The following is a 27412-nucleotide window of genomic DNA, read 5'->3' as shown; positions in this document are numbered from 1 at the left end:
TCTGGAGAAGTTTCTGGATTTTCATTGTCCAAAGATGGAAGCACACCCTCTATTCTTGGCACTGACACAGAATATACTACCTAGGTGCACCCATGCCCATACACAAATAAACTGGTATCTTCTAATCCATTCTAGCTGTAGAAAGAGTTTTAGTTCTTTAAGGGCAAGGAAAAGTCTCCCATTCTGTGTCCCCAGAGCATTTGACAGAGAGAAGGTAATTAGCATGTGCTTATTCAGTAGAGTTGAATAATCAAATTTAAATCAAATGAACTATTTTCTCTATGACTTCACATAATTCGTTCCTTCATAATTTCAGAAATCTGAGGTCAGCCATTCTCCAGCAACCAAGCTCCAATATAGCTGTTCTGGAAAGACATCTGTTTATACATTTCCCTTCAGAACACAAAAGTCAAGATAATTTCTAGGTTAAAATATCCAGATTCCATTTTGGTAGTCAAGATTACTTCAATTTTGAATAATCCATGCCAGTGCACTTGAGTTCTAAGTAAACCCATAAACATAAACATCAGTGAGGTGGTATTACCTTATGTTTCATGTTATTTGGATAATGAGATTGTTATTTTACACCCAATATGTGCAAAAAGCCCAATGATACACCTTTAACATGCTTTATCTTGGTTAATGCTCATAAATATCTTGAAAAGTCTATATTATTTTCCTATGTTTTCAGATAAAGAAACTGAAACTCAGTGTTTTTAAGGAAGGCGCCGATTCTGCCAGTAGCATCTCAGGAACTATGCTTTCCTTGTTTCTTACTTAGCAGAATACTGATTTTGTTGGTAATGGCAAAAAAAAAAGCACTTCTCAGACTCCTGTGCTGATATGGGTAACCATGTAATGATATTTCTGGACAATAAGATATAAGTGAATTTACTGGCAAGAATTTCGGGAAAAGCATCTTAAATGAGAAATGGACTCATATGATATCACATGTATCCTTTTTACCATTGGTACATTCCCTTTCTTCCTCCCAGAAATGCCGATCTCTAGGCCAGATCTGTAGCAGATACCTTGAGCAAACTGAGAGAAAAGCCAGTAAAACATGCCTGAACTTCGTTGAGAAATCAGGTTTCCTACTTCTGAATTTCTTGCTTTGAGAAAGTAACAACACCCAGGTTGCTTAAACCACTGTTCCGAGGATTACCCATTACCTGCAGCTGAACCCCGTCCTTAACTTTTACATCCAGCGACAAGCCCAAGGTCCCATAGCTATAAAATAATGTCACTTCTTCCAACTGAATATTCAATAAAGAGTCCTAAGGGAAGAAATCCTCCACGTTAAATCAGCTAGTCAAGGTAATATTTAAGGGTGTGCACACAGGGCTAAAATTATCCCTTAGGCACAGAAGAGTAACACCAATGTCTTACCAAACACATAAGTGTCCAGACACTGCTGCTTCCTTTGTACATATAATTCCTAACCACTTCATCATTCTATAAAGTATTTTCAACAGCATTTTGTAAGAGCAGGAACTGAGATTCAGAGTTCCTGCTCTGAATCCATACTGATCAAGGTATTCCTATGGTGACTGCGAGGCTCACCTTCAATCCTGAGTTTCTCAGACTCCAACATCATCCCTACGTGTTCCCACTGAGGAGCTGATAAAGAAAAAAAAAAAAAAAAGCTTCATGGTAGTGATGGAGACAAGCACCAGCTCTTCCTAAATTAGCTCCCAGTACTACATGCAAATATTCCAGAGAGTGCTGAGTTCCTTTCCTGAGGAAAGCTATATTTAGAGATAAGACAGGGTTGATCAGCATGCAAGCACCGGACCAGATTTTGTATCTACTCCCTTTGTTTACTTTTATAAGGGAGATGAACAATAAAGGCTTCCATTTCATCACTTCATAAACTAATATGTCAAAATAGGCCTAAATGTCCATTTGTTTTAATAAAGATCACAGTAGGATGTTAATTTGGAGTAGCTGTGATGAATGCTAATTTAATTTCTACAGAAATAGCAAAATGATCTTTCCGTAGTGGGGCTAGCCAGATCCTGATTCAGTGTTTACTGCTTCCGAATTTGGCACATTAATGAAATGGGTGGGTGAAGTGGGGAGAAACATTCTTTAGACTTCATTTGCACTTTCCTATGTCTTTTCCCCAATTCTTTCTTTCTTTCTTTTTTTTTTTTAGACAAAATCTTACTCTTTAGGTTTTGATCATTTTTCATAAATCATAAGGCTTAAGAGGAATGTAATATTTTCTTAGTAGATTCTTTCTTCAAGCAGATACAAGTTAATGATGGAAACTCTATATTGTAAAAAGCATTCTAAATAGTGTGGAGTAGAAATGTAAATACCCACATAGGCCTTAAATATTCATTTTCATTTTCAAATGTATTTCTTGCAAATTATTTTATCTGGTAAAATAGGTCATCAATACAATTGAATATTTTTCTTTTCAATATTTAATTTAAAATAAAATTTCTTTAAAAATAAAATCCCAATATAACAATAATAAATAAAAAAGTAAAGCTGTATTTTTTTTTAATTTGTTACTTCTAGGCTCTTTATACCTTATGACAATGATTATGAGATATATAGTTTGTGTTTTAGTAGCCTAGTTAGGTATCCCACTTTGAGTGATTTTTTGTTTGTGAAAAGTACCAAGTCATATTATGAATTAGCTTTGGAGACTTTATGGCTTCAGCGTGCTTCATGGCCAATTCACAATATATGAAGTTGAAATTAGATGAACAGCTTGATCGGTGCCTACAGTACTGAAGCTGTGATTACAGGAGATCCCCTGGAAGTGCTGCAAATCTTAAAGTCATTAGCCTCCCAAGAGCCTAGCCTAAATGCCTCCAGAATCACAGTTCTCCTGCTCTTCTGCCTCAAGTGAGTGTCTCTATTGGTGGACTCTACTTTGGAATGATTCAAGGAGGGAGCTTCTGGGGAATGTAGTTCTATGAGGGTGTATGACACCAAGTTATCAGCCAGCTACCTAGCACATTATCTTGTAGAAAAGTTGAAAAGACGCAGACCCCTAGAATTCCTGATTTAATGACGCTCATGAAAACTTCAGTATTATTTCTTCCTGCCTGTAGGTACTCCAGGAACTCTAAAGTTCATAAAGAAAGAAAACTTACCTTTAGATTCTACCAAAAGCACTGATTATAGTGAAGAATAAACACAAACAATCCAGTCGTAGACCTCTTTCTTTGATGCCTACATTTATTCTCTTGGTGTTCCAATTCAGATGTGTGGATTGAATTTTCATCTCACCTGATGACTCCCAAATCTATACTTCCAACCTGGATTTTTCTTCTTCTACCATTAAAATATTTCCAGAATCCAAACAAACCTCACTTCCATACCTACAACCTTAATCCAAGCTAAACATAATAAATCACCTACTTCATCACGAGCCTCTTATTCTCAACAAAGTAGACAGAATACAAAAGTAAATCTTTTAAATTATGCATTATGTCACTACTGTGCCCCAAACCCTTTAGTGCTTCTCCTCCTGCACAAGGTAAAAACCAAATTTATTGCAATGTCCTATGAGGTTCTTGGATATCTGGCGATCATTATCTTCTTGACCTCACTATCTAGTACTCTCCCCTACACTTATTTCCCTCCAGGCTCACTTGCCACCTTACTCTTTCTTTACTACACCAAGCATCCTTCTATATCATCATCTTTGAACTTATTTTCCCCTCTTGTTTGAGTGCTTACTTCACTCAGGATTCTGATCAAACGCCACCTTTACACTGCGGCCTTCCCTGACTTCTCTACATAAAATCATTCCTTACCTAACCACACCATTCCTCCTTTTGAATGCTTATATTACTCCTTGGCAAATGTGTTTTGCTCTTGTCTCTTCCCTCTTCTGGATTTTAAGCTCCATGAGGGTGAGCACTCTGTTTTATTTACTGCTATATCCACGGAACAGAGCTCAGCATTTTTTAAACACTGGGTAAGTATTTGATAAATGAATAAATGAATGAAATTTGAGAAGTGTAGAGAAATGATGACAGACAGGTGTGATCGTCAGGTAAGCATTTGAGTTTAACCACCATAAGTACATTGCAATATTCAAGAAAGAAGATATCTACCGCATAGCGAAGCTCATTTATCTAACATGAATATCAACAACTCCATTCAGTTTGGTGTGTAGTCAATTTTCTATTTTATTTCACTCTATATTAATATAATGCTGTCAGGCCGTGGACTAGCCATTCTTCAGAAAATAGCACGATAACTCCAGCTCTATAGAAAAGTGAGAACATTATACTTTTTTATTTATTTATTTGTTTTTACTTTCAAAACATGTATTATTTAAACAAAGCAAAAAAAAAAATGATGTCTTTTGTGATATCTGGAGATTTACTGTAAAGTGACACTTAGCCGGCTCTCCAGCCATATCTCCCAAAATTTTCCACTGACAATTTCTACTTCCGTTTCCTCCTCTCTGCCTCTTCCTCAATTCCATATTTTCTTTCCTGTCCAAAGGTTTTTCCAGCATTGCTTTGCTTATACCGTATTTTCTCTGCTTCTGAGACTCGTGACAAGGGCCAGTTCCCAGGCCAACCTTTCCCTGACTCGCATTTGGTAGTTAAAGGTCCCCTTTCGGATGCTCATATTGCACCATGAACAGAGTCCTTGAAGGAAGACACCATATGTATCATGCAGATCTCACTAGCACCTTTCACACCACCTTATCTAGGGTAGGTATTTATTACATATTTTCGGAATGAGTGAATTCATATCGGGAAAACAAACTGGCATCCAGAGATGAACAGGAGTTCCTGAATTCTCACATTTAACATTGAAATCAGACTGTTTCATATTTCAGAGACAAAGCTCTGCACTGAGAAAAACTGCATTGTATTTTGTAATGTCACATAACTTGAACCCTGAGGGAAAGTACATATTTAATTTCCTAATGTGAAGACATAATTTAGAGAAATTAAACTATCAAATGTCTCACGCAGGTAATGTGTTTACCCAGCAAATATGTATAGCATATTTTAACGTCTATAGAGTTCCCCTTTGTGAAAGCTGGTGAACCTAGTAAAGTTTAGTCACTAATTTTCGTTCATGGATGGTTTAGGGGGTTTTGTTTTAAGTGAGATTTTGATCCCTATAACTAGAACAATTATGGAATAACCCATTCCTAACTCCATCCACCCCTTGAAACCCTGCTCCTTCCCCATTCTCATTGGCAAGTGAACTAGTCTTCTCTCTCAAGCCAATCATTTGAAATGGGAACATTGCTTTATTAGAACCTACTTGGGTCAAGTTAATCTAAAGAAAATGTAAAAAAAATAAGAAAAAAGTCGCCCCGCCATATGAATATGCAGAAAAGCATAACTTACATATGAAGAGCTTAGAAAACAAAGTCTCTAAAGAAGGAAAAATTTTTGCTGACCTTCGATCTGACTAATTTTAGAAATTAAAACATACTGCAAAAATGGCTGCTTCTCCAAGGTCTATTCAAAATCCAAGGAGCCAAAATAATAATAATAATAATAAATATTAGTGTTTTGGTGGTTTTAAAGACATGTCCCAAAGTACTCTGCTACTCCTCCCTTAGAAGAGTTTGAGAATTGGGGTTTAAGTTGTCCTCTCTTTAAGTGGGATGGACTTAGTGATTCACTTCCAGCAAAAGGAATTGGAGAAGTTTGGGAGGAATTCCAAGATTAGATTATAGAAAGATTTCAGCTTCAAACTTGTGTACATTCAATCTCTCCCTCTACCTCTCTCTCTCTCTCTCTCTCTCTCTCTCTCTCTCATCATTCTGGGAGAAACCAGCTGCCACAGATGAGGCACTTAGAGGAAGGTGGAAACTAGCTCCCATGTTCTGAGGACAGCAAACCGCCCAACGGAGAGGTTCACATGGCAACGAGGCAAGAAAATGAGGCCTTGAGCCAACAGCTATGTGGGCAGGCCATTTTGGAAGAGAACCCATCAACTCCAATCAAGACTTCAGATGTCTTCAGGCCTAGCGAACGATTTGACTGCAACTTCAGGGAAGACCATGTATTAGTTTTCTCTTGCTGTGTAAGAAGTCACCACATACTTACTGGCTTAAAACAGTATACAGGAATATCTCGTTTTACTGTACTTCACTTTATTGTGTTTCATAAATGTTACATTTTTTTATAAATTGAAGGCAAGACTCTCCACTATCAAAAAGATTACAACTTGGTTTATTGCCATTTACTGTGGTGGTCTGGAAGTGAACTCAAAATAGCTCGCAAATCGGTAAGCCTATACGTTCATTATCTCACTGTCTCCATGGATCAGGAGCCCGGGGAATAGTTTAGGAGGCTCCTCTGCTGCCGGGTTCACAGGGCTGAATCAAGTATAAACTGAATTCCTGTTTGGAACTCAGAGTACTTTTCCAAGCTGCTGGTGAGCAGCAGAATTCATTTCCTGCAGCCATAGAATTCAAAGTGGCTCGCTTCTGCAAGGCATTAGAGCCTCTCGGACCTCTAAACTCTCTTTTAAAGGGATCACTTGAATAGTCAAGCCCATCCAGGATAATCTCCACAAGATTAATTTAATCAATAGATCAGACACTTTCATTCCATCTGTAAGTTCCCTTCACCTTTGTCATACTGTTGATCAGGAGGAGACTGCATAAAGGAGGGTACCCTAGGGGCCAGGAATCACTAAACCATTTTAGATTTCTGCCAACCACAGACTCTGAATCAGAACCACCCATCTAAACTGCGCCATTTCCTGACTCACAGTGAGATAATGGTTCGTGTATTAAGTTGCTAAATTGTGTTACAAAACAATGGATAACTAATACAGTGAGATTATACTTGCATGAATTACACTCAGAGAAAAAGTATACACTATCATCCATCTTCTTGATTTAGAAAGCCCAGTTCTGCTAAAAGTGGATGTTGAAAGAGTACTGTATTAAGTTAAGGCTATAATTTAGGGGTTTCACATGAAGATCTTACAGGAAAAATAGCACAAAGACCTAGAAATTACAGAATATAATCCCACTATTCAAAAACTAATTTGAAAAATCGATACTTACAGATTGAAAATTGATACTTGATAATTACTAATCAATTGAAATTGATACTTACTAATTTAAGAAATTGATACTTGTCACTAATCCTTACATCAGAGCTGTTCTTCTAAAAAGCCCTGGGGACTTTAGTGTAATACCACCTTTGAGGTAAAAGTAAGATAGAAATTTAGAGGCAGAATCATCTTGTAGCCAAATTAAATCAACAAATATTTCTTGCTAACACATCAGTAATTAAAATTTTTCGTACTGAAAATGGTAAAGTATTTTCTTTTCATTGAAAATGAATGCCCATTAAACAAAATTCTGCTCTGTAACAAGTGGGGTTGAAACAGTTTCCATACAGATGCATTATGTAACATTTCCTTATTACCGAGTTGTGATACTATTAAAAGCCGTGGCACTGATATGTATTTACCTAAAAAGATTTCTTCATTATACATGAGACTGAAAGTTAATGAAAATACCTCTAACCTTTAAATTCTCAAAGAGGATTTTTGTATAACCTCTCTTTTCCAATATATAACTATCTGCTTGGGGATAAACTGATCTTGTGAGAGTTAATTATGGATAACTAAAACATCATGAATTATATGTAGATCATCTTGCTTTCAAATACTTGTTAATTACTTAATCTGCTACTTATATAATTTGTTTAGTGTAATAGAATATTTATTTTAATAACATAATCAATTTAAAAAGATTAACACTTTAAAAATAGTTATTATCTCTGTGTTGGTGGAGAAAAGTCCAAAAAGCTAGAGAAGACAACTCTGCTTCGATAAGATTATTTATATCAACCAAAGAGGTAATGAAATTTGTTATTTCCAAAGTGGGGACAAATGAGGAAATAGAGATATAGCTATATGAATGTGGATAATAAGTTCATTATGATTTGTCTTTATTCTTCAGAAAAATTCTCTATAAAATTTACTATAAGTATAAATGCAATTTTTAAGACAAATAAAGTGATTTTAGACTTTGTCTTTTTTTGCTTATTACATATTACCATTTTTGCAACATTGAGAGTAATGCAAAATTGGTCCTACATTTCATCTTCATGGCCAACAGTACAACTTCAAAGTAGAAATGATGAAAACAAGAGAACAGGAGGAAACAGTAAGCAATCAAAATTCTTTTCCTTAGGAGAAAGAAGCCTCTGATATAGAATTAGTGATAAGGCAATTTATGAATATAAGGATCCCAGAAGGCAATTTTATAATATTGCCTTAAAAATAATAAAACCCTAGAAACAGAGGGTTTAGGGCAATACTGCATGGTGGAATGAGCTTTAGAAAAGCACTTCTGTACCTATCATTTCATTTCATCTTCCCCACTTCCCTGTGAGTGATAAGGCAGAAGACACTTCTGTTTTTGCAGATGAGAAACTGAGTCTCAGAAACATTGTTATTGGTCCAAGGGTGTCTAGCTGTTAAAGGACAGACCTAGGAATAAAACTCAAGTCTTATGACTAGTTTTCCAAAGCTTTTTTTTTTTTTTCCACTAGGAAATGATGCCTTGACTCATCCATAGTAGACGTACCTTTAAAATTGGATCCCACGAACTGATCAGAACAAAACAACCTTAATTTAAAAATGAGTGTGTTCGAATTATGTAACTTTCAGACTCAAATTTCATCCCGGACAGTTAAGGTGACTTAGCTCAGATCTTACAGCTAGCCTTGCAATAGTTTTTTGCACTTTACTATTAATAATAAAAAATAGACTTATTGCGTAAGATTAATTAGCTAATGAGCACTGCAACCGTAAACTTCCACCTCACACAGCTCCTGGAGTCAGTTCAACTCAAGGATTTCTAGGTACATAATTCTCAAATTGGGGTGTTCATACCCCAGGACCATTGTCTAAGGAAGTGTGTGAAAATGCAGAATAAGCTGAACACATGTTTCCAGAGTGTCCATGTGACTCTGCCCAAGTCATTATGGCACAGTTTAACTAATACATTTCTTAAATAAATTATAGGCTGTGAAAATCAAATAAATTATCAAATTACAAGAGAAGACTTCAAAGATGTTTCTCATATTGGTGACTTCTTCAATTCTGCCCCCAAGCTCCATGAGTGTTTATTTACTTTCCTCTGAAGTTAGAGTACTGATGGGAAAAAGTTAGGCAAGCATTTCTTTACGATACAAAGCCCCTTACTTTCTTTTCATCTCTATGATACAATCCTCTAGAGTGAACCCAGACTCCAATTCAAACTCTCTTCTTAAAAATCCCATGTCATAATATTGTCATTAATTAGCCTACAACTTAGGAATTCCTTATACATCTCAAAACATATACTCTTAGCCCTCGGGACTAAAATACATCTCCTTCAAAAGCTTGATAAAGGAACTTTGTGTTTCCCAAATCTAATACTTTGATTCTAAATAATTACAATATCGCCAGTTTTGCACTGATTTCTCATTCGTGGGCGGACTTGTGCTTCATGCTCTGCGTGCCTTGCTGGGCTTGCAGGTTGGACCTACTTTTGGACTTCTGTTTTCATGTTCCACCGAACCAACGGTCCCTCTCCTTTTCCTGCCACCTCCCATAAGCTACCTTCTTTCCTCTATATCTGACGCTCCAATAAAAATCAAAGACGATATTTTACTTAAAAATTAAGATAGGAATTGAAAGAAAATAAATTGAATTTATAGAATGCTGACCCCCTTTAAATATCGTAAGTAAAATAATTTTGCCATCCACATTGGGCTATAGTGGAATTTCTACTGTTGGTCTTCCTCACCCCTACCTCCAGATTTCTAAGATAATAAAAAAGTATACGTCTTACCTGTCTGTCTTAAAATATTACATATTGTATACTAACAGTTGTAAATGATTTTTGAGGTGGCAAGGAAATACTTTTTTCTTTTTCGTTTTTCATAGACTTTACTTTTTAGAACCGTTTTAGGTTTATACAAATTGAGCAGATAGTAGAGAGTTCCCATATACTCTCTCAGAGTACCCTCTATTATTAATAGCTTCATTATGTAATAAATTTGTTATAATTGATGAGCCAATATTCATACAGTATTGTTAACTGAAGTCCATAGTTTACATTTGGCTTCAGTCTTTGTGTTACAATTCTATCGGTTTCCACAAATATAGAACGTCATGCATCCACCATTACAATATTATACAGAAAATCTTCATTACTCTAAAATTCCCCTGTGCCGCACCTATCCAACCCTTCCCCCTCCTCCTGAATCCCTGGCAACCATTACTCTTTTTACTGTCTCTTTTTTTGCCTTTTCCAGAATGTCATATACTTAGAATCATACAGTATATAGCATTTTCAGACCGGCTTCTTCCAACACATATTTAAGGTTACACTATGTCTTTTTATGGCTTGATAGTATATTTCTTTTTATAATTAAGTAACATTTTCTTGTATAGTTATACTACAGTTTGTTTATCTGTGCACCTCTTGAAGGATATCTTGGTTGCTTCCAGTGTGTTACAATCAAGAATAAAGCTTACATAAACATTCACGTGCAGGTGATAGGGTGGACTTCAGTTTTCAACTTATTTGGGCAAATACCTACAAATGTGATCACTGGACTGTATTGTAAGATGATGTTTAGCTTTGCAAGAAACACAAATTGTTTTTCAGAGTGACTATACTGTGTTGTATTCACACCAGCAATGAATAAGAGTTTTTTCTCCACATTCTCAACTAGCATTTGGTATTGTCAGATTTTTTTTTTTCATATTAGCCGTTATATTATGCTTTTCTAAATTACTTTATATTATTTGTTTCTCTTCAAGGTTGACAGCCTGTTGAAATATTAACCCATATTCCTGTTAAAAGTCAAACTTAAGCTCTGCATGTGTCTAATTTAAAAAAAAAAAGTAAAATATTTATAAATCAAGAAATCTCAATAAATGGGGTGATAAATTTAAATGACATAGGAATGAAATACAACAAAACTCTTACTAATTCACAATATTAGGCAACCTGAGATTAGAACAGACAATAAATATCACCATCTTGAAAAGAGATGTTTATATTACTCCTATTGTGAAGAGTGAGACAATTCCAGCCTAAGCACAGAAATAAAAGGAATAAAAGCATATAATTTGAGCTTTTTGGAATCAATTTCAAAGCCACTAAAGTTATTTTTGCTGAAATATAAGAAAGGCTTCAGACACCTATAAAGCACATGACTTATTTTCAGTAAGAAAAAGATGAAAGGTAACTTACTAATGATGTACGTATATTTTTCCATAAATTTATTCATAAGGAAAGGCTTAGAGATGAGATAATCTCCATTTAAGTAATTTAGACATTTCATGAGTAAGAACCTACTATGTGGATTCACATCACACTCTGGAGAAGGAAACGGGAGCTTGAAGAAATTCCCTGGAAAACAAAGACCTAATCAATAACTAGTGTATTTTCCTCCTGAGCGGTGTAGGACGGCATCATGGAAAGAGGATGGATCTTACAGATTGACAGACTTGGAATGGAGACAAGATTTACTATCTGGTGCATCACAGATACTCAAGAGTTCTGTAGAGGCTTTGAGATAGTTACCACGGACTACAGGTTGGTGTTTACAGGAAGCAGATTCTTCGAACTCTTTAAGACAGAATTTAGAAAGCAGGATGTTTATTAGGAAGTGTTCTTTTTATCAACAGTCATGAAAGAAAGAGAAAGAAGCAAGATTGAGCAGGAGAAGTAGAGCTGCCAACCCAACTAACAACCGGAACCAAACACCTGGAAGTCCTAAAGCTGAAATGGCCCAAGAGGGTTACCCCACTTTGAGATAAATGGGCCCGGACTCTCTACTTGCCTTGATCAGTCACTCCATGTGGACCACTCTTGGCAGAGCATGTTCTTGGGAAAAGTGGATCTCAATAGCTGAAGGTTCTCTACTGACAACACTCCTACAGTTAGGGGAGTCTGGGTTGCCCCTGTCTGTGTTCACGCCTTGTTCCTCTATGATCCCTTTCTTCATATACATTCAGAGCAGCTCCTGTAGGATTCCAGAGAGTCTCTTTCTCTGGAGGAAACTTAGAAGAGGAGGTTTTGAGGGACTGGCCATTGCAGCAGGTCTTTCAGTTGTGACTGACAATCCCCCTCTTCTCCTTAGTTGTCTATCCATTCCATGTTCCTTTCACTGCAGGTGCTGGTCTTAGTGGCTTACCTGGTGATGTGACCTAAATCCTCCTCCCTTATAAGTAAGGGCTTTTGGTCACAGTGGCCATCTCAAACCAGGTTAGTTTCACGTGTCTATTTACTAGCACAACTGAATAAAGAAATATCAAGAGACACTCAGGTAACTTCCACATGACACACCTATTTTTTTCCCTGCCCCCACCAAATAAGGGCAGTCCTACCTCGTCCTGACAATCATGGCAATTACACAGGGCAAGTTGCTTGCTAATCCCTATACATGAGAGGACTGAAATACGCAGGCCACTTTATAGTCAAATAAGCCTATCGATGTGTCCCCTGACTGGAGAGGTCCCATTTTGGGAACAGAACTTCTAAGCCTGCAGAGACCAAACTTGTAAAAAATGGGATAACCAAATTCCACATTGAGTCATTGAAAGTGATGGTAAGTGAAGTCACTTCTGCTTCTAGTCTTTGGTTTCCAAACACATGTGGTCTCTACAATCTTGGGGAGCAGTACCACATGGAATGTTCTGATTCCAGGCATATGATAAACTGGAGGACATCACCTTCTCCTCAAAGTGTTGACTCTGAGCTGGCACGCACATTCTGCCTTCAGTTGGCCGTTTCAACACTTCATCAGGTCAGTAGATTCTGTGTGATACAGAGTGTGATATAGACAGCAAATCCCATGGTCATCGCTCATGATTTTTCTGTAAAATGGTTCCTCTTCTGCAGGACAACATGACATGGGACCCAGTGCTGGTAGATAAAACATTCTCTAAGAACTTGGGTGGTAGTGCTAGCTGAGGCTGTGCAGGCAGGAAAGGCAAACCTATGCACAGATTGTGTGTCTGTTCCTCTTAGAACGGATGTCTGTTTTCTTCAGGTTGAAAGGAGCCCAACGTAGGCAACTTGCCACCGCGTGACCAGCTGTGCTCTTGGAGAAATGATACCATATTGGGAAATCAGCATTAGTCTTTGTTGTTAGCAGTTCAGTCATTGGCATTGGTAGAAGCTACATCAGTCTGGGGAAATGGGAGCCCTCCCATTCTTGTGGACTCACGAAGAATCTCCATGTCTACCACTGTAGTCACTTCCTTCATGTACCCATTTTGCTAATGATGAGGTGACCAATGTCAAAGTCTGGCTGATGTCAACTGGCTGTGCCATTCTACCTTCCCCATGGTTTGCTATCTCCTCTATGGTAAACACACTCCAATTTAACATGTAATTCTAAGACAGTCTCACTTTGTGCCTTCTCTCATCCATGCATCCATATCTTCTATCTCAGACTTCCTTGCTCCTAACTGTCCAGTCATTCTTTTTCCAGGACCCTGACCTGCCATCCATGAGTATACACACATACACACACACACACACGCTAATTTGGGGACCACTTCCCCAAATGGCCAGATGCATCACCTAAAACTCCGCTCATTGGCATGATCTTTTCCTTTTCACTGTCTTTGAAGACCACTTCTGAGTAAAGCTGTAAAGCATTTGCTGTCCATTTTTGCCTTGTCCACACACAAGGGACTCAGCTGTAAACCAAAAATCCAGCTTCTCCTTTTACCAGCTAATCACCGAAGGTCCTCATACTGTAGTATGTATATGTACAAGCTAAGGGTGGGTGCTGATCCAATAGTGGTAGGTGATATGAGCCTGGGCTGCCTGCTCATAAACTTGTTTGTAGTCCCTGGTCCTGTCGGTAAGTGATCTTGGATATACCACTTCCATCTATGACGGCTTATTACGGGTCCACTGGTAAGCAAAGATAACCTACTTTATAATGGGTAGTTCTGGATGCACGGCCACTTAATATCCCGTGGTCAAATTAGAAAGTTAAACTGTAATACAGGCTCAATAGCCTCATATAACCCTACTGAAAGGGCTGGAGCTGGAAAGGCTCGTCAGATTATTGATGCATTAGGCTGGGAAAACCTGTCCTTTAATCCTCTGCCTCAGTCAGCCATTGGACATGGGCTGCCCTGGAGGGCATGACTTTGGGTGAGGCAGCTCTCTGAAGCTGAGGCAATCTTTGAAGTAGGTGATAGCTGAAAACTTCTGACAGCACTCCTAGGAGCTAGAGAGATCTGGTTTCCACATATCCATCTCACCATTGGTTGGAAATAACTTGGGTCTGGTGGGAAAGAAGTAACTCAGCTTGTCTCTATCCTATAACCATTGAGCTCCCAATTGCCAATGCAACCTATTCCAAATTAGTCATAAAACAATGTTATCAAGTAATAAGTTGAGTGATATATTACAAAGCAGAGGTAGCCTATACATATACAAACTAATTTATGACATAGTGTCACTATAAAGCAGTGAAGAAAAAGTATTATTTGAGACATTTATTTTTTTTACATTTTAGAATTTAAAAAATTACAAATAGTAGAATCCATTCTTTGTGCACTGAACAAATATATAGAGTTGTATATACACCATCACAGCCATAAAACAATTTCATTGCCCCAAAATATTCCCTCATGCCCTCCCTTCAACCAACCTATCCTCTTGCGACCACTGACCTATTTTTCAATCCCTACAGTTTGGCCTTTGTGATCTAAATGTCAGTGTATGTGCCAGAATATCATAAACAGAACCATATAGTGTGTTGCCTTTTTGTCTGGTTTTTCTCTTAGCCACATGCATTTGAGATTTATGCATGTTGCTTCATTTATTAATGATTCATTACCTTTTGTTGAAGAGTAGTTTTATATTGTACGTATATACCACAATCTCTTTTTTAAAATTATCTCTTGAAAGACAGTTGGGTTGTTTCCAGTTTTGGGAGATTATGAATTAAGCTTGTATAAACATTCATGTGCATCGTTTTGTGTGAACATAAGTTTCACTTCTCTTGAGGAGGAAAAAAAACTATCTTTTTTAAAAAATGGTGTTGGATCAATTGGATATCCACAAGAAAAAATATATAAAATTAACTTTCACCATATACAAAAAATTAACTACTAGTGGATTACAGATTTGTAGTGAAGTATTTCTTAAGCAGCGCATAAAAATCATTACTCATAATGGAATTTTTTATTAAATCAAGCTATATTAAAATGAAAAAATTATCAAAGCTACCATTAAGTGAGTAAAAAAAAGTCCCAAAGTGAGGGAAGAAATATGTACACGTATGACTGACAGAGGGCTCCTATTCAGACTTTCCATATTATTTGTATAATCAATTATGTACACAATCCAAGGGGCGGGGGTTGGGGGGCAGGGACAAGACAGCGGAAGCAGCAGCCTCTCTCTGGAGTGTGTGCGTGTGTGTACGTGCAAGTGCACGTGTGAAGGTAACGCTTCTCTGACCCCTGATTTTTTCGAGACTTTCCTAAAATCTTTCTGTTCTCTTGCCGTACCCTCTCTCCCACTGCTGCCCCACTCACTGAGGTAGCAAAGGTCGTTATCTGATGGGTAAATTTGGAAGAAGACAGAAGCATGTATCACCCAGCCATTTCCCCTGCCTGTTCTCTCTTGGTTTCCCAGCCTATGGAGAACAGGCCTGTGGCTTTTTTCGGCCATGACATAGACCAGCGCTGGCTGCACTGTCCTGCAGAGGGGGCCGTTCTGTCCTGTGCGACCGGACCACCAATGAGTGCAGAATGTCCGTCTTCTTAGGAGGCTAGGGAGCAAGCCCATTTGACTGTTATTCTGAACTGAGTTCTCAGCTCAACCTTCCTCAGTGACAACGGCGATCACCAGACCTTCATCTGTCTTGCTGGGTTTTGTTTCATTTTGTGTTTTTTTTCTTTTGGTTCAGAGCCAGAATGGAAGAAGATAGAGAAGAGGGGTACTAATTACTGAACATTCTCAAGAACCATAAAACATACATAAACTCTAATATGGACTATGTTCATAACATTTTATACAGCCATTCTCTTAAATGTTGTTATATTCTAAGTTTGATATGAGAAATACACTCACTTGCCACCTTCCTTATGTCAAAAAACCTTCCCCAAGTTCTCACTTCTCCATATCTTCCCTGAAGGCTCGCTAAGACTTTTGTCTTATTTAGTCTGAGACCTGAGAAAAGGTGAGAAAAAGGAGGAAAAAAGTGAAGGAGAAGGAAGGAAAAGTAGAAAACGTTAATAGTTTCTGTTTATTAAATGTCTTCTATGTATCAGACACTTAGTGCTTATATATATTATCTGATTTAATCCTCACAACAAACCTACTTGACGGGTAAGGAAACCACAGCTAAGATAACTTAAGCAAGTTGCCTAAGACCACAGAGCTTGATAAAAGTTTTGTTTCTCTGAACTTTCATGTCATTTTCTATTTTTTATCCAGCACTTGCTATTTCCAGCAATATGGGTACTATCATTTTTTTCTATATGCTTCCTGTCTTATAAAATAATTAGCTTCTTAAAACAAAGATTATTTCTCTTTTCAACTTATATCTACCATCTCTAGCACAATGCCCTGGACACAATAGCTTTTCAGTAAATATTTGTTAGCAACGTCATAAGAGCTCATAAAAAACGAGACAATACGACAACTTTGATATTAAAAATGTGACCAAACATGATATACAGGATTTGAAATTGTTGTGCAAGTTTGGAATAAAATAGGGAAATTGGTCTCTATGCCTCATAAATTATGATAGACTATAGTATAAATATAAATAAAATGTGTAGTGAAAATTTTAAGGATTTTGAAATTAGGGACTCAGCTCCACGGCCTGCTAGCCATGAGACCTTGAAAAAGTTCTCAACCTCAGATTTTGATTCCTCTCCTCAGAAAGGAATCACATCTCACTGAAAGGGTTGTAAAGAAGTAACAAAAGCCTGGGAAGATTGAAAACAGTAGTAATATGATACTATCAATTTGCATTAACCATTTGATAATACTATGTGACATGTATGATAGAATATACAATATCATATAATGTATAATATGTGTAATATCATATACTATGCTATAGAGACATAACAATTATACAATGTTATACTGCCATTTCATGTTTATTAATTTTTTGGTCATAGCCCCAGGTGAGCTCTCAATAAATATTAATACTTCTTTTCTGGGTTTTTGGTTTTTTTTAAGTTTATTGGGTGACAATTGTGAGTAAAGTTACATAGCTTTCAGGTGTACGATTCTATAATACATCATCTATATATCACATTGTGTGCTCACCACCCAGAGTCAGTTTTCCTTCCATCACCATATATTTGACCCCAGTTACCCTCTTCTAAAACCCTCCTCTCCCCTTACCCTCTGGTAACCACTAAACTATTGTCTGTGTCTATGAGTTTTTGTTTCTTCATTTGTTTGTCTTGTTCTTTAAGCCTTATTTTCTAGACAGAAAAATATGCAGCTACTGTCACTGATAAAAAGTTGCTGCTTCTTTCCTCTGTCATTATTTCCCCCTCCTGCCTGCCACTTCTATTCCCAGGCATATGTCCTGTCAGAACCACAACATATTAATCAACTCCCTGAGGGAACGTTTTTCCTAAAGCTTTTTTTCCACCTAATATTCCAAGCTCCTGGGAGTCTTTCTTATTTCAGCCTTATCCTATTCTTGCTGCAGACCTGGATTAAAAACAAGTTGTTCGGTCGATAAGAGTTCATATTAGGTTTTCTTCAGGTCAGTGCAGCAACATGGAGCACAGGCTGTGCATTCAGTTCATATTTTAAAATGCTTCTTGGTTAGAATTTAACGTTATCATAGGACAAACTCACCTATGTTATCTTTTTCATGCCCTTTCAAGAAACATTTCTCCAAAGAGGACATACAGATGGCCAATAGACACATGAAAAGATGCTCAATATCACTAATCATCAGAGAAATGCAAATAATAACCACAATGAGATACCACCTCACCCCAGTTAGAATGGTTATCATCAACAAGATAAATAATAACAAGTGTTGGAGAGGCTGTGGAGAAAAAGGAACCCTCATACACTGTTGGTAGGAATGCAGATTGGTGCAGTCACTATGGAAGGCAGTGTGGAGATTCCTCAAAAATTTAGGAATAGAAATACCATATGACCCATCAATCCCTCTCCTGGGTATTTACCCAAAAATCTGAAAACATTTATCCATAAAGATACATGTGCTCCAATGGTCATTGTAGCTTTATTTACAGTGGCCAAGACATGGAAACAACCAAGGTTCCTTTGATAGATGATTGGATGAAGAAGTTGTGGTATATATACACGATGGAATACTATACTGTCATAAGAAAAGATGAAATACTGGCATTTGCAACAACGTGGTTGGAACTTGAAATTATTATGCTAAGCAAAATAAGACAGAAAAAATCAATTACCTTATGATTTCACTGATATGTGGGATATAAAACTGAAAGCAACAGAGGAACAAGATAAACAAACAAATACTCATGGACACAGACAATAGTTTAGTGGTTATCAGAGGGCAACAGGGGAGCGGAGTGGTAGAAGAGGGTAAAGGGGATCTAATATATGGTGATGGAAGGAGAACTGACTCTGGCTGGTGAGCACACAATGTGATATATGGATTATGTTTTACAGAATTGTACACTTGAAACCTATGCAACTTTACTAACCATTGTCACCCCAATAAACTTTAATTTTAAAAAAAGAGAAATGTTTATGTCTAAAATAATTATGTCTTCCTGAAGTCAAGCTCATGGTTTGAAAAAATTCAAATAAGATACATATGAAATGAAACCCCAAAAACCCATGATCCCACCATTATCACTAATAGAAATAATCATTATTAATTGATTCTTGTGTATCTTTTCAGGAAACAGCTATACAAACACACATATGCCAGTTTTATACACCCTCATGCTCCCTGCACAAACTTATTCAACTAGAATTTATACGTATACATTTATTGTTTGTTAATACATACAGAATGTATTACTCATACTGTTCTGTAACATACATAAATACGTGAAATACAATAATCACAATTATAAAAGTTGTTTTTGGACACAGAATCTACATTATTTATTTCAATTGTGTCCATAGTATTTCATGGAATGGGCACTCCATAACTTATTATGGAATTTTTTTATTTATGAACACTTGATTTTCTGTGTGTGTGTGTGTGTGTGTGTGTGTTTGTGTTTACAAAACAGTGCTGCCCAGAATGTGATTTGTCTCTATCACTGTAAACTTGGGTCAACGTTAATATATCCATAGGTGACATATGGAAAAGGTGCATGATTCAGTTAAGTAAAAAAGTTTTGCATTTTGATAGGCATAGTTTCCCAAGGGATTGACTGGTATTACTCTCCCAAAAATAGTGTATGAGAATACCAATCTTACAGTTGGAAAAAAATGCCATCCTATTATTGCATTGCTATCTTACTTTGCATGACTTTTTTTTACAGGTGAAACTGATTGTTTTCATTGCTTTTACATTCTAATGGTATATAAATGCAACTCTGCTTTATTTTCCCAGCTTCTTCTTGCTATAAAACATGCCCTCCAAAATACTGGCAGTCTTGTGCAAAAGAAAAAAACTTAACATTCTTACATTTGAGCAATAGTTCTGACATTTTGCTTCAGGATCCCTTTTACACTCTCAAAAACTGAGACCCCAAAGTACTTGTGTTTATGTAGGTTATATCTAGTGATATTTATCACACACAAAAAATGAACACTAAAATTTATTAATTATTTAATATATTACTAAACCCATTACTAGTTAACAAGAGTAATTTTTATGAAAAATAACTGTATTAAAAAATAGAAAGCAGCTAAATTCCACCATCTGCTTCTGAATTCTATTTATTGCAATTATTAAATATCATGTAGTCTCTGGAAAACGCCATGATACTCTTGTGAGATAATGAGAGTAACAGGGCAAATAATGACTTAGTATTCCCAAAGAAGTCTTTAACCTTGCGTACCTGAAAAGGTCTGGGGGATCCCCAAAGGTACTTGGACCACACTTTGGGAACTACTTTGTTAAAGCAAGAATTTCTGTCTATAGAAATAAGCAAGAATATCCTATTTGATTTTTATGTCCTTTCAGCTCAGATGCTCAGGCTTCAGAAATCAACTAGTCATTAGTGATATTATAACAGATAGCCTATATAATGAGGAAGAAAACACCATCAAGTCATCAAGGATTGTTTAGTTAATGCATTTTTTTCTCTTTGGCTTGATATACCGTATTTCCCCAAAAATAAGACCTAGCCAGACAATCAGCTCTAATGTGTCTTTTGGAGCAAAAATTAATGTAAGACCTGGGTATTGTTTTATATTACATTATATTATAAAGACCCATGTTTTATAGTAAAATAAGACATGGTTATTATATTATATTATACCCGATCTTATAGTAAAATAAGACCCAAGTCTTCATTAATTTTTGCTCCAAAAGATGCATTAGAGCTGATTGTCCAGCTTGGCCTTATTTTCAGGGAAACACGGTAGACAAATATTTTGCTATGGGAAATTTATTCTAGTAAATTTTGAGCCTCAGGAAGATTCAAAATTGAAGCTAACACTATATATGCTTTATTATTTATTTTTTGTATCTTCAATTATGATTATGTCTTGTGATTAGCTCTGATATTGACTGTCTGGGCTCAATTTATTATAGTATTAATAATTTTCCACTGACAAAAATGATGGAAGTTCAATTTCTGCATGACAATATGAGCTAACAAGCTTTCTCCCAACCTTCCCCCAGGATGTTTCATCTGTTTTTTTACGGAAATTCAGAGCTCTATGCCATTATTTTTTTCTTCTATCACCTTAATTTATTATATAGACATATGAATTTTATACATATTCATAAATGTGATTTCATACATGTGCATTTCTCTTTTGTTTGCCTCCTCCAACTTTCTCTCCCCTTAGTTTATTCATGTCATTTCCTTCCCCAACAACTCCAAGAAACCCACGTTAGCAACCTAGTATATATTCTTCATACTTATTTCCATGCTTCTATAATAATACAACTTCTATAAACAAAGGTGCAAACATACAATACAAACAACTTTTTTCAAAATAAATAATCATAATATCCACATTTTTCTGCAACTTGCTTTTTTTCACGCAATAATTACCTATGTGGAATACCAATAAGGAAATTAGTACAATTTATATTTTTATGGATTGCATAACATTTCAAAATTTATTCAACCATTCATTCTCCCATTAATTTCCATTGTTGCTAGTTTTTTTATTAATTATTACTATTTTAGATCCTTACCACCCTGACCAATGCTAAAACATACGTCCCCTATGATATGTTTGTACATATCGGCACATTCATTTTTACAGGACAGAAGGATAGAATCCCAGAGTAGAACTGCTGGGTCAATAGGTGTATAAGTTTTAAAAAAAAATGCTTAATACATGTTGCAGATTGCTTTTGAGAAAGGATATAGAATTCACATTTCTATCAGCAAGGTATGAGAATATCCTTACAAGTGTTAATCACACTTGCTAAATTCTAAAATTCTGACTAGCATAAAATAATACTTCATTATTTTATTCATGAGTTTGAACATCTTTGCATACTTTGTTGAAATTCTGGATATGTTCTTCTGCAAATAATCTTCTCGACTTCTTTGCACACTTCTCTATTTGCGAGTATAATAGGATGTTCACATGGGATTCTTCCTGCTTATAGTTTTGGCCGAGACTGCAATACTGAGAACAGGAGGGGTTACTACCCCCACCTTCCAAATCAAAATGCCAGTTTTCCCATGCAGGACTTAAAAGGGAACATTAAAACCTGCTTCAACAAACATCAATCCATCATCCAGGTCCAGGATCTATAATAAGGCTAAGAAAGTACTAAACATTTAAAGAGACCAATAATGAAGGATATGCAAATTCGGTTGAGGAGGAAAAAAGTATTTTCCTTTCTCTTAAAGCTGAATGAGGAAGCTTCAATCAGGGCCTCTCTGCTTTACCCCTGAAATTTGGGGGATGCAGGAATTAGGGTGTGGTTCACATCCAAAAGGTCTAAAGCAGAGAGACTGGCTGGACTGACATGCCGAGCAGAGACAACAATGGGAACCGCTAGCTGCCCTTTGGGAATTAGACAGGACCTGATATATGAGTATGTGCATTTTCTATGAGGTAGGGGAGGTCCATGTGTCCGAAAGCCAAACCTGAGGCATTTTAAAAGGAGTGATGATTAAAGGGACCTCAACTGGGATGGGGAAGCTCTGACTGCCTAAGGTGGGATATCCCCAGTGACAGGTCTAGAAATAACCCATGCAGCGTCCCTCAAGAGCAAAACGCCACCATTTACACTTCTGCCTCTCCCAACACAAACAGGAGATATAGTTACACAACTTGCCCTGCCCGTTAGCCCTACTCCTGTCCTGCACTCTAATCCTGGAGAAACGGCACGCAGCTTTGCGGGTAGGGGTAGGGGAAAGGAGCGAAAGGGAGTATGCAGGCAAGGTGGGGAAACAGAAAAGGAAACCATCACACCCCATCTTGGTTTCCTCGGAAGTAGTTCATGTATCCTTTCTGATATCTTTGGATTATTACTGACTTAACTTTCCTTTTAATTTTTCTTCTCTGATAATTAAGGACATAAAAGTTTATGTGTATACCTGAAATCTATGGAACTTTATTAACAATTGTCACCCAATAAACAGGAATTAAAAATAAATAAATAAATGCGGAGGAAAAAAGTTTCTGAGTACTGTTTCTCACTATGTCTCAAAGGTTTTAAATACTTTCTTATAAGAAGCTTGCAATTTTCCTTTGATCTGAGTGTTATCTATGACTGAGTTTCTTAATTAGTAGTTACGAGTTTTTTGATTATATTTAGAAATATATTTCTATTTTTATGGAACTATTAAGAAAGGGAATTTTTGGACTCTTAAGAAGTTTATAAATACACCCACTCCGCATTTTCCTTCTTTTTCTTTCCAGTGAGAACCACTGGGAGGTGGAACCAGGAGTCAAGCGTGTGGAAATGGAAATGGAAGTGCCAGTTTAAAGACAGAGTAAGGCTCAGTCTCAGGTATGGGCTTTCACCTCGGATTTAGCAAGGCTTACACACCGCGTCCCATAAATGTTCAATTATAGCATAGGGTCAAGTTTATCCCTCAGACTGACCACCCAGAGAGGAGGAGACTTTGTGATTCCCCTTAGACACGCTAAGGTTCGAGTCTGAGTGTTGGTATACTGAGTGAGGGCCCTGATGCCAGAGTAACTGCCCTCTGCATGCAGAGCGCAGCGGTGTGACAGAAGCCAAGCTGCTCTCTGCTGAACATGATGATCTCCCTGCTATGAGATCTCCCTGCTTCCATCCCTTCACACTGACTCAGACTCATGAGTAGGAAGACCTCAGTGCACACGGCTCATCTCCTTCTACGCTAACCTCTTGAAGATCAAAGACAGGAGGAACTGGCCTCCAAGTCTGATGTAGAGTTTGCTTCCAAGGGTCTAGGAATCTCAGGGGTGTTCTGGGCTGTATGGATAATGCTGTCTGAGCTCCTGTACGGGTTCAGGGGAGAGCCTCAAATCAGCTACCGTCCAAGATGCGACATCAGATCTCTACTGTCCAAGGGCTCATTCGCCTCTGGCTGTCAGTCCTCCAGATCCTCACTCAGCTCAGGAGAGGAAGACGGTCTAGGAGAGGGAGCAGACCGGAAGCGAGGGCAATGCACGTGGACTTCTTTCCATTATGTCATTTTAAATAGTATACAATATTTATTTTCCTATTTATAAAAGTAACATTCTCATTCTAGGAAGTAAAATTTGGGGGTGGGGGGGAATCATCCAGTGCATTTCTATTCATACTTTAGAAACTTTCCTCTTGATTGTTCTCTTGTATCTTTCAGTTATTAAGATTTTTAAAAATATCATATGGACTCTTTTTCAGCTTTATTGAGGTGTAACTGACATAAATCTGTAAGACATTTAAACTATACATCAGGGTCATTTGAAATAGTATATATTGTAAAAGGATCACCCCATCTACTTAGTTAACACACGCATCACCTCACATATTTATCTTTTTACTTTCTTTTGGTGAGAACACTTAAGTTCTATTCTCTTAGCAAATTTTAATTATACAATACAGTGTTATCAACTATAGCCACCATATTTTACATTGGTTCCTCAGAACTTACTATACAGCTGAAAATTTGCACTATTTTAACAGTCTTTCTATATTTCCCTACCCGAGCCCCTGGCAACTACTTTTCTCCTCTCTATTACTATGAATTAGACTTGTTTTTTAGATTGTACATATAAGAGATATCATGCAGAGTATTTGTTTTTGTTTTATTTTACTTAGCAAAATGCCCTCAAAGTCCATCCATGTTTATATAAATGGCAGGATTTTCCTCTTTCTCATCGCTGAATAATATTCCATTATATATACACACACACCACGTCGTATCCATTCATCTGTTGATAGACACTTATGTTCTTAGGTTGTTTCCATATCTTGGCTATTGTGAATAATGCTATAATGAAAATGAGAGTGCAGATATCTCTTTGATACATTGTTTTTATTTCCTTTGGACATGTACCTAGATATGGGATTGCTGAATCACATAGTATTTTATTTTTAATATTTGAGGAACCTCCATACTGTTTTCCATAGTGGCTGTACCAATTTGCAATCCCACGAACAGCGCACAGGGCTCCCTTTTCTCCACATCCTCACTAACACTTGTTATCTCTTGTCCTTTAATGTCATTCTGACAGAAGTGACATATGGCATTGTGGTTTTGATTTGCATTTTTCTGATGATTAATGACATTGAGCATTTTTTCATGTAGTTGTTGGCCCACTATATGTCTTTAAAAACATGCCTATTAGATTTCTCTGCCCATTTTTTAAATTGGCTTGTTTTTTGTTGATCATGATGTTTTTGCATTATTGAGTGGCAGGAGCTCTTTATATATTTTGGATATTAACCCCTCGTCAGATACATGATTTACAAATATTTTCCCACATTCTGTAGGCTGCCTTTTCACTTTGTTGATGATTTCCTTTGCTGTGCAGAAGCTTTTTAGCTTGATGTAGTCCCACTTGATTATTTTTTGTTGTTGTTGCTTTTGCTTTTGGTGTCCAATCCAAAAAAAATCATTGCCAAAAAGGTGTTAAGGAGCTTAGCACCTAGATTTTCTTCTAGAATTTTTATGGTTTCATGTTTTACACTCAAGATTTTAATCTGGGTTGATTTTGTTATGGTGTAAAATAGCAGTCAAGTTTCATTCTTTTGCATGTGAATATTCAGTTTCCCCAGCACCATTTACTGAAGAGATTGTTCTTCGCTCCTTGCATGTTCTTGGCTTCTTTGTATAAAATTAATTGACTATATATGCATGGGTTTATTTCTGAGCTCTCTATTCTGTTCCATTGATCTACATGTCTGTTTTATGCCAGGACCATGCTATTTTGATTACTATAGCTTTGAAATATAGCTTGAAATCAGAAAGTGTCATGCCTCCAGCTTTGTTGTTCTTTTTCAAGATGACTTTGGCTCTCTGGGGTCTTTTGTGGTTACATGCACAGTTTAGGATTTCAGTCAGCACCTAGATGAGGCTGATCAAAAGCCAGACTCTCGGGCAGCAGCTTTCAAACTGCAATAGACCTCTCTCAGGGAAAGACTAGGAGATGGGCAGATCACAGGAAAACAAAGGACTGCTTAGGAATGGAGTGGAAAAATTAGTTCCATATGAGTACAAAAAAAAATGAATTCAAATCCCTGTCATAACACACACAAACACCAACCCTACACAGATAAAGAACCTCATCTTTATGATAAACTCTTACATTACATACGTACATCAGGAAAAGTGTATAGGAATAGTCATAGCTTCATGGAATCCCTGTTCTTAACAGCAAAGAAAAATAAATTGGTAACAATCCAATGCCCATCAACTAGAGAATGGGTAAGTGAATCGCTCCTTTTTATATAGTAGAAATTAAACAGCAGAAGTAATTGTGCTTTAGCTACATACAGTATTAATAATACAGTAATAATAAGATAATGTTAAATGAAAAGCAAGTCCAGAGACTACCTATGGTATACCTTTTTTTAAAGTTCAAAAGCAAGCTAAAACTAAATAGAACAATACTTAGATATGCATTACATGTACCTAAAAAATAACAATTCAAAGGAATGACAAAAACACATTATTGTGGCTACCTCTGTGCAGTGAAAGAGTGGTAGGTAAGGATGAGTTACACAAATGTAAGATTTTGTACTCTTCTCATTCTTGGCTTGAGTGGCAATTTCATAGGTATTCATTATATTATGAATAAATTAATCTATGAATTGATTCAGTAAATGATTAAATGAAAGAGAGTCATGTGTGAAATTAATGACAGTATGTACGATACAGGTCCAAAAGGAAAGAAAAGCAATTCTTTTAAAGTAAATTTGAATGTTTACGAGGCTGCCCCTCTATTGTTTTTCCTAAGCACTATCTGTTCTTATGTAGGGACTAATGTATTCCATTTCTAATGCTGTATTGTGTGTTTTAATATGTACCAAATAAGTCCTCCTACATTATTCTTAGTCAAACCTGGTCGTCCTCATTTTGCACAGTACTGTGTTATCTGTAAAACATGTGTGTTAGAACCGTGTCCTCAGTTTGCACAGCTCCTCAGTGACCATGAAACTGTGCCAAGTGAGGGCACAACTCTGAGACACACAAGCTTTAGTTAGCACCAGACTACCTGTCTTCTTCTATCGTTTATTCATACATTCTGTTAGATAAATCTAGAAATACATCAAGTTGAAAGAATGGAGTTTTATGATAACACTCAAAGACTAATTGGAGGATAATAGCTATATCGGTAATAGTTCATCAAAACTATTATCATTATAAATGATAATAAAATCATTAAAGTTGCCAGGTTTATATCATATATTTTATATAAAACAAAAATACACCGCAGACTATTTAAGGCTCTGTCAGGCATAAAACTCTCTTAGCGGGAATTGGAAGTTCAACCTCATTAGGCCATGCAGGCTTCTTCTCCGCTCCCGGGAACTGCCATCTTCTAACATTCATAATTTGATGAGCAAGCACCTTAACTGGAATGTTCTGGGGACACAGAAATGATTTCCAGTAAGAGATCTTGGTATGTGTGGGACAAGGGACTCTATAACAAATTACCCAAGTAAAAAATAAGCCTGATAGAGTGTATAAAATAGAGCAGCAGAATATGAGTTTGGAAAGAGTAATAATGTTTTCAGGGAGAACATGAGATTAGGCCTCACCACCCCCTAACACTGCCCCTTGGGAGGCCCATTTGTTCTGTAAAGGAGAATAATGTAGAATAAAGGAAGAATCTGCCAGGGGCCCAACAGCC

The sequence above is a fragment of the Rhinolophus ferrumequinum genome, chromosome 10 (assembly GCF_004115265.2).
Source record: "Rhinolophus ferrumequinum isolate MPI-CBG mRhiFer1 chromosome 10, mRhiFer1_v1.p, whole genome shotgun sequence".
NCBI classification, from domain to species: domain Eukaryota; kingdom Metazoa; phylum Chordata; class Mammalia; order Chiroptera; family Rhinolophidae; genus Rhinolophus; species Rhinolophus ferrumequinum.
The sequence above is the reverse complement of the archived record's forward strand: the minus strand, read 5'-3'. Positions refer to the sequence as shown.